Below are 6,000 nucleotides of genomic sequence, written 5' to 3'. Positions count from 1 at the left end.
GAGATGGTGCACCTGACTGCATCCTCGTCTGCTCGTCTTCTCTCTCTCTCTCTCTCTCTCTCTCTCTCTCTCTCTCCTCTCTCTCTCTCTCTACCCCCCCCCCACCACCACCTCTCCTTCCTGGCCCTGCCATGAACCCAGTAGTTTATTGGTTTTTCTCCCCTGGGCCCTTCCCCCACAATGTTCTGCCTCACTTTGGGCCCAGAGCAATGGAGTTGGCCATCTATGGACTGAGACTTCTGAAACATGAGCCCCAACTAAACCTTTTCTTCCTCTAAGTTGTTCTTGTCAGGTCCTTTGATCATAGCAATGCAAAACAGCACGAAGTTTTTTCTACTCTATCCCCAAGTCTAGAAGAATGTCTGAAACTTGGGCCTTTGATAAAGAGCACTGAATAAATCACTAACAAAAAATTTAATCCCTTAACTAGCATTTATGGAATACTATCACTATGCCTAAGGATGTGCTACAGATTTATAAACACAGTTCATTCAATCCTCACAATAATCCCTGAGGTCCTCTTATTCTCCCCATTTATAAAGGGGAAAATTAAGCTGAGAGAGATTGAATTACTGCCAAGGTCCCATAGCTAGTAAGTGGCAAAATGAGGATAGAAGAGCAGTATTCTTTTTAATGTCAGTCATATGAACAAAGCCTGCATTCCTATTAGACCACAGCTGTCAATTCTCCCCAGGATCACCCCATCTGCAGAGCCTTACATGGGAGCTCCCAGAGGAATACATGCATGAGGTGTGGATTAGCAGCAACAGCTCATGCCCCAGGCCTGCTGTGCTTATGGCCTGCTGTGCTTATGGCCTGAACCAGGGGAATTCGGCTAGGAAGCCTGCTAAGGCCTCTCTGCTACCTGATACTCCGAATGAGCCCAGTCCAGGACTTCTGACACTGACCATTTATAAAGATGAAGAGGCAATGCCCAGAAGGTCTAGTTTTGGTGGGGGTATGCCCAAGATGCCTGATGCGGAGGTGCAAAGTAATTGCAAACATCTGCAAACAGAAATTGTGCCCAGACTTGAGGGCAGGGTTCTTTCCAGATTGGGTAGACTTGTCCACATGGAGTGGGAAATTAAATCCACTTCCTGTATAGCCAAGGAAGATTGGTTCCAGGATCCCTCATGGATGCTGAAATTCAAAGATGCTCAAGGACCTTATATAAAACAGCATAGTGTCTGCATATAATCATCTCTAGATTGCTTATAACACCTGATAAAGTGTAAATGCTATGTAAATAGTTGTGATACTGCACTGTTGAGGAAACAGTGACAAGACAAAAGGCTGTACTCCTTCAGCATGTTGCAACCATTCTAGGTCCAATGCAATACATTTCCAATCCTTGGTTGGTTGAATCATGGATGGGAAACCCACGGACACAGATAATTGATTTATACTATCCTGTTGAAATCAGGAGCTAAAGTCAAACAAATCTGAGTTTAGAATTGTGTCCCTGCCACCTATGGCCTGATCTTGAACAAGTGCCTCTCTCTTCGAAGGTTAAAAACACTCACATTAGTTATCACCCAAAGCTGCTGGCCATATAAAGAAAAACAATGCTGGCCAGGCATGGTGGCGCACGCCTGTAATCCCAGCACCTCGGGAGGCTGAGACAGGAGAATCTCAAGTCCAAAGCCCTTGATGGAGACTTGATGTGTGCCCTTGATGGAGACTAAGGAGGGCTGCTCCTGTGCCTACCTGCAGGTGCCCAGGGCTCCTCTGAAACTGTGCCCAAGTCCGCCTACATGCTACAGCGCCCCCTAGTGAGTCTTTGCGGAACAGGACAGGTCAGAGACAGGAGACAGCCTCCTTTCCCATGGTTACATGATGGAAAGCAGAGAATGGAGAAGGGAGCAGAAGGGAGAAGGAAGCATGCAGAAGGCAGCCAGGCTGGCAAACAAGCCCATGTCTGCTTCCACCCTCTCACCACTAGCACTTTGCTCTTACAGGCAGGCATCTGCAGCTAGCACCCCAGTGGGATGGACCAGCATCACCCAGCTCCCATTATTGTGCCCTGAGTGCAAATCCCACCGTGTGCTTCCTGACATCTCCCCTAATCATCCCCCGGGATCCCACACAGAGGCTGTCAAACACCAACAGCAACTTCATGTTCACTTTCAAAATATTACTCCTTCAGCAGGAACAGGCGGCAGCCCCGGAAAAGGAAAGCTTTCTGGCGTGGGTGGCGTTGGGGAGAGTTCCCGGGGGCTGTGCGTGGAGTGCTGTTGGAGTTCAGGCAATAAAGTTTCCTGTTTGAACATAAAAAAAAAAAAATGGAAAGCTTTCTACTTTCCAAAGTCACTGTGCTCTAATGGACCCATAAATCCACATGTTAGCAAGTCCTCAAAGACCTGGGATTCCGTCCCCAGCCCCTCCTCCACCCCCATTCCGACCGCTCAAATCATTAGCCCAGAATTGAACCTGAGTAACCAGATGAGCTCTTTTTATTTCTGTGCTAGTGCTTCACCCTGAAAAAGAAAGAAACGCAGGCAGGCCAGCCATGACGTTTTGCTTTTTATGGGTCTCAATTTATCTGACATGCATATTTCTTAAAGCTTTCACTGCGGCTTCGCCTCACCAGCCGACAACTCCTCCATTACCGCTGAGCTATTTCTCATTCATTTTTGCGACTTTCCTTTCTTATTGCCACACTTTCCAGACGATATCATTAAGGAGGCTGGAATTATTAAGCTCTTCATTCTCAACAGTTTCTCAAAGCATCCTAAAGCCACAGAGATCGTGATGAATGAGTTCAAATGCTTTCATTTTTTATAATTCCTAATGAAATTTTACCACAGCTAACTGCTGAGACAAGGGCTTGCTTCTGTGTTGCACACATATTTATTGCCAAAAGGCAACACCCATGTGCACTGTGACATGCCAGGTTCTATGCATGAATTCCACTTATGCTGGTCAGGTTTCTGTTACTATAACAAATACCTGAGATAAACAATTTATAAAGAGGCATGGTTTATTCAGACTTATGGGTTTTAGAGGTTCCAGATCATGATCAAGCAGACCCTTTTAGACCTCTGGTGGAGTACCAGATGGCATTGGCAGGAAATGTGTTGGAGCCAAAACTGCTCACCTCATGGCCAGGAAGTAAAAGAAAGGAAGAGACTAAGGTTCCCACAAGCCTCTTCAAAGGTACAGCCCCAATAACTTGAAGACCTCCTCCTAAGTTCTACCTCTTAAAGGTTCCACCACCTTCCCCAAAACACTACACTGGGGACCAAGTCTTTAACACCTGGGCCCTTGGGATATATTCCAGATCCAAACTACAGTACCACTCTTCCAGGCAGAGGATGGTACCACCCAGCAAAATGACTTCTAAAAATGGCAATGCAAGAATCCTGTGTATCACCTCAATTGAATGTGCAAATTTATAGTATGATTATTATTATTTGTGTGTGTGGTGCTGGGGAATGAATCCAGGGCATCCCCAACCCTTTTAATATTTTGAGACAGGGTCTTGCTAAATTGCTGAGTCTGGTTTTAAATTTTCAAACTTCCTGCCTCAGCCTCCCAAGTCACTGGGACTACAGGTATGCATCACCATGCCCAGCTTCATTATTTGCATAAAGTTAGTCTCAGGGCTAGACTGGCTGCTTTGCTAGAGCAGAAGCCAGGTTATTTTCCTCTCTAGTGGCCTGCTCAGTACCATTCACCCTTTTCTGGCAAGGGAACCATGACTTTTTTCTGCTCTCACTTTATACAGATCTAATAGGGTAGACTCTGCCTACCCCCACTCCAAGAATGGCCATGTGGCTCAAGCCTACCTAACCAGATGGCTCATTTTTCTGGCCACGGGATTGGGTCAGAAGTGGGCATGGACCAAATCAGATCCAAAAAAGTAGCCAATTGGGACTAATATTGGGACTGCTGAGAGAAAAGCATATCTTCTTCTGCCCTGAATCTTGGAGAATGTAGACATGCAACCTCCAAATGATGATTGCTTGAGAATGAAAATGTAAGGAGCAACAGAATGAGGAGATGGAGAGGGGCTGAGAAGCTTATGCTCCCTGGATCAAGCAAAGCCTGAAGCCTCTACTTGAAAGTTTTTCAGTCATATGAGCTGAAAGTTGTTATATCTTTTTACCTTGCATTTTCCTGTTACTTGCAAGCAAATATAAGTTCCACGAGGGTATAAAAAAGATCAGTTTTGTTTGCCACCCTGTGTCTTATAACATCAAAGTGTTCACCATACAATAGAAGCTTAATATTAATAAACAACTAATTTCCAGGCTTGGTGACACACACCTGCAATCCCAGCAACTCTGAGGCTGAAGTAGGAAGACTGCAGTTTCAAGACTAGCCTGAGAAACTTAGCAATACCCTGACTTAAAAGAAAAATAAAAATGGGCTAGGGGTGTAACTCAGTGAGAGAACACCTCTAGGTTCAATCCCCAGCACAGCAGTAATAATAATCAACGAATTAGATGCCTTAAACAAGGGAAGCTGCCCCCTAGTATCCATGTCTAAGTAATGCAATAATCCAAAACACCGACAATCAATTGCCTATTTCACTATACTTATCGCCTAAGAACTTTGCAGACTGGAGACTCAAATGGTACCCTTGAAGATTCCTGGAGAGAGCAGTGCCAACCTCAGGAGGTGAGGCCACTTGCCCCAGCCAGGAAGGAGGCATGGCAACTAAAACAGCTGGCCCCACAGCCCAGAGACACCTGGGTGTCTCCTAGAGAAACAGCCATCTCTCCACCCTCAAGGAGATATCCTATACTGGAAAGGAAGAGATCGGATCTCCCCATCCTGCTCCCGGTCCCCTGGGGTAGTTACTTAACTTCCAGAGTCTCTATTTCCTTGCCTGTGAGATGGTAACAGGCTGCACCTGGTCACAGGTAAAAGCACAGATTCTGAGCCAGATCATCTCGGTTTGAATCCCACCTCCCCCACTTACTGACTGTTATGGTTTGGATGTACAGTGTCCCCCAAAAGCTCATGTGATGAGACAGTGAAAGAAAGTTTATAGGAGAAATGATTGGTTTATGAGAGCTTTAATACAGCCGGTGAATCAATCCCCTGATGGGATTAACTGAGTGGTAGCTGAAGATAGGTAGGGTATGGCTGGAGAAGGTGGGCACTGGGGGCATGCCTTTGGGATATATATTTTGTATTTGGCAAGTGGAGTCTCTTTCTGCTTCCTGATCATTGTGTGAGCTGCTTCTCTCCACCAACACTCTTCCACCATGATGTCCAGCCTCACCTTAAGCCCTGAGAAATGGAGCTGGCGGTCCCTGGACTGAAGTAGGAAGACCTCTGAAACCATGAGCCCTCAAATAAACTTTTCCTCTTCTACAATTATTCTAGTCAGGTCTTTTAGTCTCAGCAGCAAAAAAAGCTGACTAAAACACTGTCAACTTTGGGCAAGTGGCTTCACTTGTTTATGTCTTGGCTTCCTCATCTGTGAAATGGAGCTAAAGCTAATAGCAAGGTGCAGTAATGTTGTAAAAATGGAATAAGTTATTAAGCACATATGTCAAGTGCTTAGAAGAGTGCCTGGCACACCGTAAACACCGTGTGCATAATCAACAGCATCACTTCCTATTCCAAGGGTTGTGTGAGGAGTAATGAAATACATGCTCCTTCAGTATGTTTACTTAACATACTGCCAACACAAAGGAAATGTGTTTGCAAAAATTATTAGTCAAAACATAAAAAGCCAGCATAATCCCATAGGTAAGGTCAACCACCACACCCCTCAGATATGAGCCAGTACACACTTGAGGACAGGTATAGTCTAAGGTCCCCTACCCAGCCCCCACTGATCCACATGGTACCTCTGGGCACCAGCAGGTACACACAGCCCTGAACAGTGTACAGAGGTTGGAAGCAGAGAAGGCACTAGAATTCAGCTGAGCGGAAAGAGTATTGTATTGGGAATACCAATACAAGCTAGGCTTTCCTAAAGCCAAAAATAATTTCATTCTTCTCTGTATTTCCTTTTTGAGACTATCTAGCCAGTGCACACTT

At 45.4% G+C, this 6,000-nt stretch overlaps 1 protein-coding gene across 4 annotated transcripts in view; it reads right to left on the bottom strand.

Moving 5' to 3' along the window:
* Positions 1 to 6,000, bottom strand: part of Sh2d4b (SH2 domain containing 4B) — a 105,304-nt gene that overhangs the window by 15,947 nt on the left and 83,357 nt on the right. The window lies entirely within an intron of this gene.

Source organism: Marmota marmota, unplaced genomic scaffold, assembly GCF_001458135.2.
Source record: "Marmota marmota marmota unplaced genomic scaffold, marMar, whole genome shotgun sequence".
NCBI lineage: Eukaryota > Metazoa > Chordata > Mammalia > Rodentia > Sciuridae > Marmota > Marmota marmota.
Note: the sequence above shows the minus strand (reverse complement) of the source record. Positions and strands in the feature narration are given on the sequence as shown.